Here is a 12,824-nt window from a genome sequence, read left to right as displayed (position 1 = left end):
GGAAGAGACTTTGGTTTGCTCTAGAAGTCAAAAGGACAGCATGGCTGGGACATACAGCCCCGGCAGGGAGGAAAAGCAAGCAGGATGATTACATGCGTTTTGAAGATGAGGAACGGAAAGCCCAGAGAGGTTAATGGACTTACCCACAATGCCTTGCACATAGTAGGCGCTCCATATGTTGCAGAATTCCCAGTCAGTAGGGCGGGGCTGAGACCATTTGCCTTCCAAGTCGGACTGAGATTTCCCACCACAACTAGGGATCAGCTACCCAGGAAGACTGAAACATACAGTCTTTTTCATTGGTGAGTCATAGGCAACGCACATTAGAGTGTGGGGTCGAGTGGCCCCAGCTGCCGCCTGAGTGTAAGGGGCGGGGGTGGGCTCAGGCCGCGGCTGAAGCTTTTTAGCATGTTTATGATGAGCTGAAAGCACTCACTGCTTAATTTAAAATACCGCTCACACATACACATACAATTCAGCAGCCGGGGGAGCTGCCAGGAATTGAGGCTAAGTGTAGAAAATTGGAGGATCAGGAATATCGGGTACCCAGCCCCGTTTCCCAGCACCCAGAGGCTGCCTCTGACCCCATATCGTCCCATCTTCCCTGAGAAACTCCCAGAGGTCAAGACATGGATGGGGGCAGCAGAGGTTCGGGCGGGAAGGGAAGCCATTTGGGTAACTCTACCTGATCTTAAGTTTGCCTGCCCTCCTCTTCACCCACGCCTATTAAAATAGCCCTCAAAGCCCAGACCCAGACTCCTGGTGAAGCGTCCCCTGGCAGTGCCTCTCAACACCTCCCCCCCCACTCCTCCCCATCTTCGGGTTCCTGGAAATCTGACCGTTGGGGAAAACTCATTTGGCCCTGATCTCAAACTGCCTGAGTGTATCTCGTCTCCCCAGCCACACGGGGGCCCTGAGCTCACATCTGAGGAATTGCGGCGCTTGCTTTTGTATTCCCCACAGCTCTGGGCACTGTCGCCTGCACGCACCAAGAGCCCCAAAGGGCTCTTCCTCAGGAGCTGCGCCAGAGGAGCATTTGAAAAGCCTTTTGGGTAGGGTACCTGCTCTTCACTGGAAAACCAGAACTTGAACTTGATGAAACCGTGAACACCCTCAGCGGCATCCGGTTTCCTCTCCATTGCTCCCCTACAGCCTGGGTGGTGGTGGGGGGCGGTTACCTGCCCGCAGACTGGATGGACCTGCAGGATTCTCCATCAAAATGCCCCACAGTGCAGCGTGGCTCTTTGCTCATAGTCTTCCTTCCGACCAGCAGGTCCTCTCTGCCTAGCAAAACCCCACTCACCCTTCAAGGTCAAATCCGAATGCCGTTTCTGCCATGGCCCTGGGCCATCATCCCCGACCCCTCAGGGCACCTTGCATCTGCCCCTTCCAGGCTACGGGCCAGTGGGCTGGTTTAAACTAGGTTCAGATTCCAACGCCATTATTCCTCCCGGCAAGCTCAGTTTTCTCTTCTGGAAAAGGGGATAACAACCCGCCTCAGTGAGATCTGGAAGGTTGCCAATAACATAACGCGATCCGCCGGCCACTCGACACAAGACTTGGCCTATGGAGCTCAGTAAGTGCTACTTATCATCATCCCCTCCGTCTCTAGGAAGCAGGGTGAAGTAAATGGCTAAGAATGTGGGCTTGCGACCCAGATGCATCTAGGTTCTGGGCGTGGTTCCGTTACTTCCTAACGGCATGCCCTTGGGCCAGTCACTTCCTCTTGGAGGCCCAGTTTCTGCCCCTGTGACTTGAAGTCATTAGAGCTTCCCCACCCCCATCACGGAACCCTTGAGAGGGTCCGAAGACGTCAAGTAGGCAAGGTAAACCACTCAGGACAGGGCTTGTTGCATCAAAGTTGCCATTCGCATCTACACAGCCCTACAACCTATAAAACTCCTTTCAGGGCACCGACGGTATTTTACTTATCTGTGCATCTCTCCCTGCCTAGCCTAGCCCAGAACCTCAGCAGCTGGCAGGCCCACAATAAATCATTGTTGAATTGAATTGAAAACCCAAACCAGATGTGCCTCCTCCCCTGTCAACCGAAGCTTTCAGGCTGGTGGGTTGGGCCTGCTGCTGCCCCTTCGACTCCCCCTCGCTTCCAGCTCAGCGGCCGCCATTGTCTCAGTGGCTCTGGGGAATGAGGCTGGGTGATGAGGAGAGATACGCAGAGGTGGGGAGGGGGAGGCGGGACGAGCTGGGAAGGCAAGGTAGGGAGGAAGGCTCTGGCCGCTCCTGGCTTACTCTGAGCACACTGCCTTGGGAGGGTGTTATCCTGAAGTCTGCGCTGAATGCAGAGAGGTGGGTTTGACTCCAAAAGCCCTTCACCCAGCCGGGGCCCAGCTGTCGAGGAAACCCACCGCTGCCCAAAACACCCAGAACGGGCAGTAGCAAATGAAGGTGTCAGGAGAAAGCTCCCTTCTCCTTCGGAAGAGATGGTAAAGGTACAAAACCGTTTTTTAAGACTGTAAAAAGAGGCCCTTGTCTTCAGCGTGTCTGAGCCAGGGCTGTGCAGATGGGGCAGAAGGAGTAGTATGCTGTCCTACACAGGGTCAAGGCTAAGAGCCAGGTGGCAGAACACAGCTGCCTGGACTGGGACTCTGACTCTGTCACATACTGACCTACCCGACTCTGAGCAAGTGCCTTAACCTCCCTGTGCCTCCGTGTTTTCCTCTCTGACACAAAGCGCCCTGACGGTACCTGCTCGCGTGGTTGTTTATGAGAATTAAACGAGCCAGGGTTTGTAAAGCACGTACCACGTGCCTGTTGGTTAAATAAAAATAAATTATACCTTTGGCCCCCTGTGGCGCTGGCCGAGCTCTGCTTCCCACCCTGGTCACGTGACTTTAGAGCCGAGGCTCTCTGAGCCTCAATCTTACCATCTCTAATGTGGGGACAGCACCAGTCCTCCCTCCCAAGCCCATGGCAAGGTTTAAATGAGGTCGTGAACATAGCGCCTGACACTGCCTAGTGACTTAACACCCCACAAAGGCAAGAGGACTCATCATTTGAATCTGGGAGAGTGCTGCTTGCCATTTTTTTTTTTTTGCCTCTTCTGGGTTAACACACGACATGTAGTTTTGGAAATCCTACCGCAGTATAGGAACGATTTCATCGTTTTGCCAATGAAATTCCTAAACATTGTATCCGACAGCCAGAAAAAGGGAAACATTTTTGGTCATTTCTAAACCACGCAAGCATGGGCAATCAGTTTCCCCAGTCAGCAGTTCTGACCCCCCCACACACAAAAAAAGCTGCAGAAGGCACTTTGCAGGACAAAATCGAAGGAATGAGTATTTTCCTTGCAAACAAAAGCCATCTTTGTTTGCTGCCCAGCTTTGGGAGAAAAAAATACCTCAACCCAGGAGCTTGGAAAATTCTTGAAAGTTCTCATTTGATTCCAGCAAGTCCAACCGAATTGGCAAGACTCCTGGCCATGTGAACCTGAATCAGAATGAGTCGCCTCTACCCACCACCCTCCCCACAGCACCCAGAACCCAGCAGGGTACACTGGGCATCAATACACACTGGTTGTCGAATCCTCCGTGGGAGCCCCAGATTCTATTTCTGCAATGTCTGCTACATTGCCAAAGCACTCGGAAAGCAGCACCAAAGAACATTTTGAAAACAGGGGGGAAAAAAAAGCATCCATCAACTCACCACTCTAACACAACTCTTAATTTTGTGTGGAAAGTTCTCTTCCAGTCTTTATCCACGTGCAGACATATTTTTACAGCACTGTAGTCATAGGGAAAAACTGTAGCAGCTTCAGCCAAGAACCAGATACCATACAGCTCATGTCACTAAACTTTCCAAGTGAGGGCTTTTTCCTCCCTCATTCACTCCATTCATTCAATCAGTCAGTCATTCGACAAACATGGATTTAGCCAGGCTCTGGTGCTATGCCCTGGGGACCACAGGGATGGGGATAACTAAGTCACGGTCCCCGCCCTCAAGCAGCTCGCAGTTTAGTGGGGGAAACAGACAAGTCAGCAGGAAATGCCAGCACACTAGGAAAAACGCATAAAGGCAATGGAGAGCACAGAAGGGGAAGGACCACTACAGGTGGGCAGGAAAGGGGTGTGGGCGACCAGAGAGGGGAAGGTGGGGGGAGACCAGGCAGAACCTACACGAAGGCATGAGGTTAGAGGAAAACGAGGTATCATCGGGTAGCCACAAATCGTGCAGAATGGCTGGCTTGTAGGCAGACAGCAGTAGCCACGGCAAGAAGGGAAGGAGGTGGGGGGGGCAGCAAATCATCAAGATGAAAGGTTTTGGTTTCATTCTGAAGACTCTGTGGGGGAACTTGGGAAAGATTTTAAGCAGGGCAGGAGCACAGTCAGATGTACATTTTAGGGAGATTGCCCCGGCAACAGGATGTAGGGTAGATGGGAGGACATGAGCTAGGTAACAGGGCGCCTGCAGGCTGTCACGGCAATCGCTCCAGACTGAGGAGGGTCTGAATGAATCAGATGGCTTCTCCACTTACACTCTGTGCCACCTTAGTACACGACTTAACCTCTCTGTGCCCTCGTCTCCTCTCCTGTGCGAAGCGAGAATAACCAGAGCCTGTCCCTGGTGGAGCCGTGGGGAGGGAGGATTAGATGAGATGTTGCATGCAAAGCTCCTGGCATACTGGCTGCTCCCCGGAAGCCACTCCACGCACGTTACTGCCCCTTCCCCCTCGTTCCCTTCTCCTCCACCTCACCCTTCCTTAAAGGCACGCGCGGTATGGAGCATGGAAGTGGCCGAGGCAGGATGCTAACCCAGACAGTCTGACTCCAGAGGGCAGTGGAGAAAGTTTGAAAGTGCCGTTGTCAGGACAGTTACTTAGAAGGATTGTTTAGCTGAGTCGAGGGCCCAGCTGAGGTTGGAAACTATGACTTTCGAGTGGGACTAATCAACAAAGTGATGGGATTTTCTCCAGCAGTGTTCCTCCATCTGGGTGTAAGCACAGAGGAGGAGGCTGTCAGTTAAATTTATCCGGGCTTGGGTTTTTGCCTAGTGGATGTGTCAGAAAGACACGGGGCAAAGGGAGTTTAGGATATAGACAGGATTCCAGGAGCCAGGCAAACAGACCTGGCTTCCAGTCTCCTCTCTGTCTAGTACTAGCTGTGGGACTTGGGTAAGTCACTCAACCTCTCTGAGCCCCAGTCAACTCAGTAAAACGATTTTTTTAAAAAGACAACAGTATCTGTCTCATTAAGTTACAGTGAGAATTACACGAGATTATTGAAAGGATGGTGTAGGATGTGCCCAGCACACATATATACTCATTATTATTTTATCATCATCGTCATTATCATCATCATCATCAATTTCGAAGATGAATAGGGAAGGGAGGAAGGTGGGAGGGCTGACTGGCTGGAAGAATGAAGGGGTCTCAAGAGCCCGGAGATCCTCCTGGGCTTAAAAAAGGGGGGGATGAGCTTTGGGGCTCAGTGAATGGGATGTGGATGGCGGGGGGTGCTGAGATGGAGTAGGTCCGACCGGTGATGGAGTATGATATGGCTAGAACGGGGATGTGTCCTGCACATGGATCATGGATGTTGAACTCACCCAGAATGATGCCAGGACTTGGGGTGGAGAAGACAGTGAGCCAGATGTCGAACTCTTCATTGAGTGGATGAGTGGGGGTGGTTTGGCCAGGAAGGGGTGGTTAAAAAGAAGGATCGATGAGGAAAGGAGAGAAGAGGGTGCTGTAGCCAGATGACATGAGAAGGAGGATTTCTTGGCCGAAGGCGGAGGAGTAACGGTCTGGAAGCAAACAGGAGAAGCTGGAGCACAGACCCCACCTCCTAGCCCTAGGGTGCCTGTGGTGTGAGCAGTGTCCACTAGAGGGCGCAGCAGGCAAAGGCGTGAGCCCCTCCGTGGAGACAGGTTTCAGCGCTTGCAGGCGCCAAGGTAGAGAACAGTGTTCTGGGGATTGTTTCCCATGAGGCAGGGGTGGGGGGCGCGGGGGGGGGATTCCAGACAGTGCAAAGAAGAATAGGAGAGGGCAGTAGGAGGGAGACAGATGAGTCAGGGGTAGTGGGGATTGTAAGCAAAGAGCAGAATGGGGATGGTATGGGAGAGGACAGATGACAGGCAGGGAGACTCACGTTTGGGTTGTAGCCAATGACTGGGGGATGTGAGGCTTGGTGGGATTAACTGTCCTCAGACTTCCAAATGGAGCTTTTTTTCCCTTTACGTCTTTTGTTTATTATAAAAGTAACACATGCTTGTTTCAAACAATTTTAATCATTGCTGAAGTGAAAATCCGCCTCCCCCATACCGTTCCCCAGAGGTAACCACTGTTGACAGTCTGTCTATTTTTCCAGACTTTTTTTCCCTATGTATAACATATAATACCCTTAACAAAAATCAGATCCTACTCTACCAGTTCTTCTTTTTTTTATTATTTATTTTTATTTATTCGACAGAGATAGAGACAGCCAGCGAGAGAGGGAACACAAGCAGGGGGAGTGGGAGAGGAAGAAGCAGGCTCATAGCGGAGGAGCCTAATGTGGGGCTCGATCCCAGAATGCCTGGATCACACCCTGAACCGAAGGCAGACGCTTAACCATTGTGCCACCCAGGCGCCCCTCTACCAGTTCTTCTGCAGCTGGCTTTTGTCGCAATACTATATTGGAAACCTCGTTGCATATCAGCGTGTAAAGATCTAGTTTGTCCTGATCCATGGTTCTGTCGCTATTGTCATCATTAGAGTACTTAGTAGGGGTAGAAATGGGTGGCACTTAGTGAAAGCTCTGTGCCAGGTGCTAAGTATTTCATTTGGATTAGCTTCCGTACTCCTCACAACTTCATGAAAAAAGGTGTTAGTATCCCATTTTACAGATGAGAGAATCAAGGCACAGCGAGGTTTAGGAACCTGAGCGAGGTCCCACAGCCAGAAAAGGCAAGAGGAAGAAGTCAAACCTAGTCATTCCGAGCACAGAACCCACATCCTTAATCATGAGCGTTGTGAAATTTAGTGTGCCATTATTTAGAGGCTCTGTAACTGATTCCAGCTTCTTGCTCCTTACCAATGACATCTAAAGGAACGTCCTCAGACATAGACCATTTCCAACAGACGAAACCCCTAAAAAAAGACCTTGCTGGGTCAGATGATTATTTCGAGTCACTTTCTGGAAGTTGCGCTCAGTTAGACGTGCTCCAAGAGTGAATGGGTGTTCCTCTTTCACCATATCCTCACAAACGCGGGGTTTTTAGCAACCTTTGAAATTCTGGCCACCCCACAAGGTGAGACGTGACATTTCAATGATTTAAATGCTGTTTTGATTTGCATTATTCTTACTCATTTATTACTGAGGCTGTGAACGTTTTCATTCGGCAGAAGCCCTTTGTGTCTCCCGTGTGAATTGCCTATTTGTTAATCGGACCATTTTACCAGCGGACTGTTCATCATGTTCTCGCTGATCTCTAGAAGCTCATGCTTACTTACATGCCTTCAACAAGTATTTACCGAACGCCTACTGTGTGCCAGACATTGTCCTAGCTCTAGGAAGACGGTGGTGAACAGGCAAAGCCTCGGCTCTCCTTGAGCCAACATGTGAGTCGGGGAAACAGGTAATCGGCAAATAACTAAATAATGTGATTGCAGATCAGGGTGAGTGCTATAAGGAAAATAATGCACTTCCTATAATGGAGCTCTTAAAACCTTATGAATAATAACCTGCTGTCTGCCTTCTGTGTGTGACTTTATCCTGGTTTGTCCTTTGTCTTTCAGCTTTGCATGAGATCTCTTGCCGAGCTGAAGTTGTTCAGTTTTTGCAGAGTGAAATCTGTCGTTGTTTTGTTTTTATACCTCCTAGGGTTTCTTCTTGCCTTGCAAAGACTTCCCACCTTAGGAGTTAAAAAATATTCTCCTGTGCGTTCGTCCAATGTTTCCATGATCTCTCTGTTTAAAATCTAAAAGTTGGACAAAGGTGGAATATATTTTGGAATAAGAAGTGAGAGAGAGATTCAGCTTTATTTTTATTTTTTTCTGATGGCAGGCCAGTTGTCACAATCAATGGTACCATGTATTAAGTGGTGAGTCTGTGTCCCCAGAGATGATAAAGCAAGGCCCACAGACAGGAAGAGCCTTTTTCAGAGTCACGTAACAAATCAGTGGTGACAGAGCTGGGCAGAAATGTAAGGTCCCAGGGGCGCTGACTTTCATGGCAACAATATGCAGCCAAGCTTGTTCTGGGTCCACACCACAGGCACCTCCCCTTTCCAATAAGCCCCTTGACCTCTTGCTCACGGATAGAAGTGGGGTGACCCGTAGCAGCTCTGCTACTTATAAATAGGCAAACACCTGCTGATGTCTGCTGAGATAACCTCGCATCAGGGCAGCTTTGGCTGCAGAGGGCTGGGGGGCAGAGGGCAGACAGATTCGCCATTTAGGAACCGTTTCTTCTAAATAAAGAAATCTGGCGTTGTGTTTTGTTCCATTGCTGATGGAACCTTCCAAGGGGGCTGCCTCAAATTATGCCAAAGGGATACGATGTATTATGTGGCTCCAGCTAGAACAGACCTAGAATGCACAGGGTTATCATGCAAGGACGAGTGTTTACACCACCTCCAATGCAGCTTGGCTTCATAGTGCATTTCATTTGGCGTTTCCTATCCAGGCTTGCCCTTCTCCCTCTACATTTCCTGGGGCTATGGACATTTTTACCCCGTCTCCCCAAGTGACGGGCAAGCAGTGGGGTGTCTCCAGGGAAAAGAAAGAAAGGGGAAGTGGGAGTCAAAGTCATTTGGGTGACTTGAAGTGACATTTTTTTTAAGATGATATTTTCCATCAGTTACGGGGAGATTTTCGGTCAAGGCGTTCGAACAAAATAGGTGGATAATTGCCTGCATCATTTCACTTGGCTTTTTATGGACAGACACAGTCAAAGGCGCCGGCGAGTTCTTATTATCCTGCTACCCTTGGTGTGTTTTTTCTTGCTTCTCTCCTAAATCCCTGCCGTAAATTTACAGCTGGAAATAGGGTGAAACAACTTTTTAGCATCTTCTCTGGCCCCAACCTATAGGCAGAAGGGGAAGCTGGTCTCTGCTGTGAGATTTAAGGTCTTTCTTTCCATGCCAAGGATCTCACTAACCAGCCACAGTGTCGGATGTTCCCACAACCAACACAGTGGAAAGAAACCTGAGTTCCATCCGGCTCTGACTGTCTGGTGACTTGCTGTGCACCCTCGGGCAAGTCGCTGACCCTCTCTGGGACTCAGCTGGCTTCCAGTACAAGAAGAAGGTCAGTCTGAGTGGATTCCCAAACCAGGCTCCTTGTCAAGATCACCAGTGCTACTTATCCAGATGCAGATTCCAGGCCCCAAGTCAGACTTACTGAATCAGACTATCTGAGTGTCGGGAGCCACCATATCTGGATTTCAACCAAATGCCTCTGTTATTCCATTGTGCCATGATCCAGGTGACCTCAGGGTCACTTCCGCCTCTGACATTAGGGGGCTCAATCCTCCTTTCCCATTTCTGTATTTCCTCTCTAAGAGAGGTGATTCCCTTCACCCACCCCAACCCCCCCTCAACACACACACACACACACACACACACACACACACACACACACAAGAAGGGAGCCCATTATCTCATCAGGAGCACTGAAAGCTTTAGCCATTCATTTATCAGCGAGTGAGCAATCACCTTTGAGGCCAGGACCCAGAAAGAAGGGGTTCACACATCGCTGATGGGGATGAGGGTCAGGAAAGTGAAACACAACAGCAGCAACAGCAGGAAAATGGAGGGCTGCATCCGCCTAAGATGCCACCGAGGATGTATAGGACATTGACATATCATTGACGTATCATCACACTCGAGGCTCATTTTCCATGGGATCACCTCTGCCTCAGCCCGGGGAGCACAATGCAGAGAGGCAGAGCCCTGCTGGGAAACAGACTTCCCTTTAGCTGGTGGGGTCTTAGGGCTCCTGGGGTTGATACCAGCAAGCGAGGGTGTGAATACCTCTCTCTCCTCCACGGGGACCATCTGACCTCAGTCCTTGGGCTGAAACATGACTTGAAATGAGAAGCCTATGAGAAGCATGGGGCCCTCTTCTCATAACTGGGATCCTGCCTTCTTTTGGCAATCAAGAGCCCCGTCTCCTGCCGGCTTCATCCCCCCAAGTCTGCTGACCTAGATCCCTGGCTCTCTCACTCTATGCTTCAGTCCACGTTCATTATTCATTCTCCATTCGCCCGTAATTTACTAAGCACCTACTCTGACCTGGCACTGGGTTAATTAGGCCAAATGGAAGCAAAACAGACATGGTCCTGGCCCTTAGGAAGCCAACAAGCTAGCACGATCATTTTCAACCTTATCAGAATCAACATCTCCTTCTTACAATACATCTTCTTTGTTGCACCCCTCTACTACCCTGAAATGAAATTCATAGATGCTGTAATCTGTCTACACACATAAATTCAAAAAGATCAATAAACGTTCTGCCACATCAAGAGGAAATGAAAGTAATCCATAATAAACTACTGTGTATTTAAATATGTAAATGCTCACACAGGACTTGCACTGAAAGATGAAGTGAAGGCGGCAGAGGCATGTGCCTTCAGCTAGAATCCCCATCAATGCAACAGCTACAAACCAATAAAGGACTATTGCATCGATGACTATAATTCCAAAAGCAGCATCACAATTAACATGATTTTCTGAAATGGATAACAACTCTGGGTAAACCTCTGGAAAAAAAAAAAAGCCGATTTTCTATCTCTTTACACAATAGTTCCATTGCAGCTGTGGGGTGCTGGGAGGAACAGACACTTTGTGCCTATGTGTAAAATATTTATAGTATAAATCCTGCGGGATGCCAGACGATTCTTCATTTTGCAAGACGGTCCTGGGCATCGCGGACATCTAGCTTCCCCGTTTCCAGTCCACTGAAAGACCTTACAAATTTTCCAAAATTCCCCTAGGGGGCAGTATTGCCTCAGTTGCCAGTCACCGATCTAATCTTTCAGATCCAGCAGAATTGGGGTTTTGTCTAGTTCTCCCTGGTCCCTCATCCCCTTTACTCCTGCCCCGAGAATCGGAATCAAGTCCCATCCTTGCTACCAGTGCCTTGCTGGGACTCATAAGCCTCACCTCTTCTTGATCAGCTCAGCTAGCTAGGCTGGATAGGACTGCTGCTTCTACCAAAGCCAACTGCTCGCCTATATTGTAACCTGTTGCTGCCACTCTCTTTGGGCACACCCCCCCCACTGAGTTCAGCTCCTGCAGCTGAGTCTCCTACCCCATCCCCAGTGGGCCACTACCCCAGGCTACAGATATCATACCTTTCTCTCTGCACACCGGCCCCCAGCCCATCCTCCATGACTGCCCTGGACCGCTTAAGAAACAGTAGAAACAGGTCCCAATGCAGCCAGGTTGGAACCTGGGTCCCAGACCCCCACAGCCTTTTGCCTGTAGCTAGCTTCCCCTAGGATATTGAAAAAGGAAAGAATTCTCTTATGCAAATAAGAAGATAACGAGCATCAGCCCCAGGGCTTTCTTCCACCAGCCTTTAAAACTCTTTCTCCGTCAGCATCACACAGTTAGCCCCAAACCATTTGAGAAGCCCGCCCAGTTCCCTTGCAGAGCATTATCGGCGAGACTATGTGCTCTGGAATCAGACATCTCCGGGTTTCAATCGAGGGTCTATACCTCATCCTACTGAGGGTCTTTTGGAGTTGTCCCTATGACTCCCCGAGCTGCAGTTGGCTCACCCAGAAGATAGGATTAATGAAAATAGCGGTACCTACCTACGTAGCGTCCTTCTAAGGATGAAATGGACTGAATGCCAACAAGATGCTTAGCAGCGGGCCTGGTACATACTAATCCACCAGAAAAGGATAGTTACTGTTGCTAGTCTGGGAATCACGTGGTATGCGCTGAAAACTGGCTTCTGCAAACTTTACTTGTCCCATCCTGCATGTTTCCACTTTATCTTCTAGGACCAAATTAGAAGGTTTTGTGGGGCTGACCAGAATGTGTTTTGATTTTTCCTGCCCTTGTCTCATTCCACAATAGAAATCCAAGATGCAGTCATGGAGCAGACAAGGACGGGGAAGCAGAATTAACTAGGAACTATATTTAAATATGGTGCCCACTTCCTTAGAAAATTCAAGAACTGTCCAGAAAGATGTCCGGTGAAGTGGGCTGCATGTTTAATTACCTCAAGCAGTGTCAGAGCTTTTGGAGGAGAAGGGGAAAACACAATCAATCATCCAGGTGCCAAGGAGAGCATTCAGCTCCCAGGCAGAGACAATATTAAAAAGTCATCTCAGTGCAAGCAGCTAAGTTAAGGTAACAGACATCTTGAATGTTCTCACCTGTTTACTTCACACTAAGAAAGGGTGTTGAACAACGCAGAAACCATTGACAGGGACCTCCAATCACTCATCAGTCAGTCCCTATTTACTGAGCACCTACTATGTGTGTGACACTACGCAGGCAATCGAAAGCAGGGGAGTATAAGAATCGGTCTAGAACCTTCCCTGGAAGAACTTGCTTTTCAGCTGGGGGGTGAGTGAAGGTGTGGCAAGGGAGGGGATGGGGGGGGAGAAGAACAAGTCCCTAGAAAAAGCAATAGAAAGCCCTTCAGCTAAAACTCTCAGAAGAGGCCAACCTCCTTTCAGTTGCTGTAATTAAAGTCTACAAAATCAACCAGACCAGATGTTCTGCTATTTGGTAAAAAAAAAAAAAATACAGTCAAGCTTCTCAGGGTGGCTGTTTCACTTGACAAGGACTTACAGAGTGATTCTGTAAGGTTTTGGTGTTGGGCAGATCTGGGTTTCAGTTGTGCCTCTGTTATCTTCTTAGCTGTG

At 49.2% G+C, this 12,824-nt stretch overlaps 1 protein-coding gene across 1 annotated transcript in view; it reads right to left on the bottom strand.

The window, feature by feature from the left end:
- RTL9 (retrotransposon Gag like 9) overlaps positions 1-11,791 on the bottom strand; it is a 47,441-nt gene extending 35,650 nt beyond the window's left edge. Inside the window, exon 1 of the mRNA XM_011226367.3 lies at positions 11,760-11,791. The gene's annotated coding sequence lies outside the window, so the exon portion shown is untranslated. The remainder of the gene's footprint in view (positions 1-11,759) is intronic.
- Positions 11,792-12,824: the final 1,033 nt, after the last annotated feature.

Source organism: Ailuropoda melanoleuca, chromosome X (assembly GCF_002007445.2).
Source record: "Ailuropoda melanoleuca isolate Jingjing chromosome X, ASM200744v2, whole genome shotgun sequence".
Taxonomy (NCBI): domain Eukaryota; kingdom Metazoa; phylum Chordata; class Mammalia; order Carnivora; family Ursidae; genus Ailuropoda; species Ailuropoda melanoleuca.
Note: the sequence above shows the minus strand (reverse complement) of the source record. Positions and strands in the feature narration are given on the sequence as shown.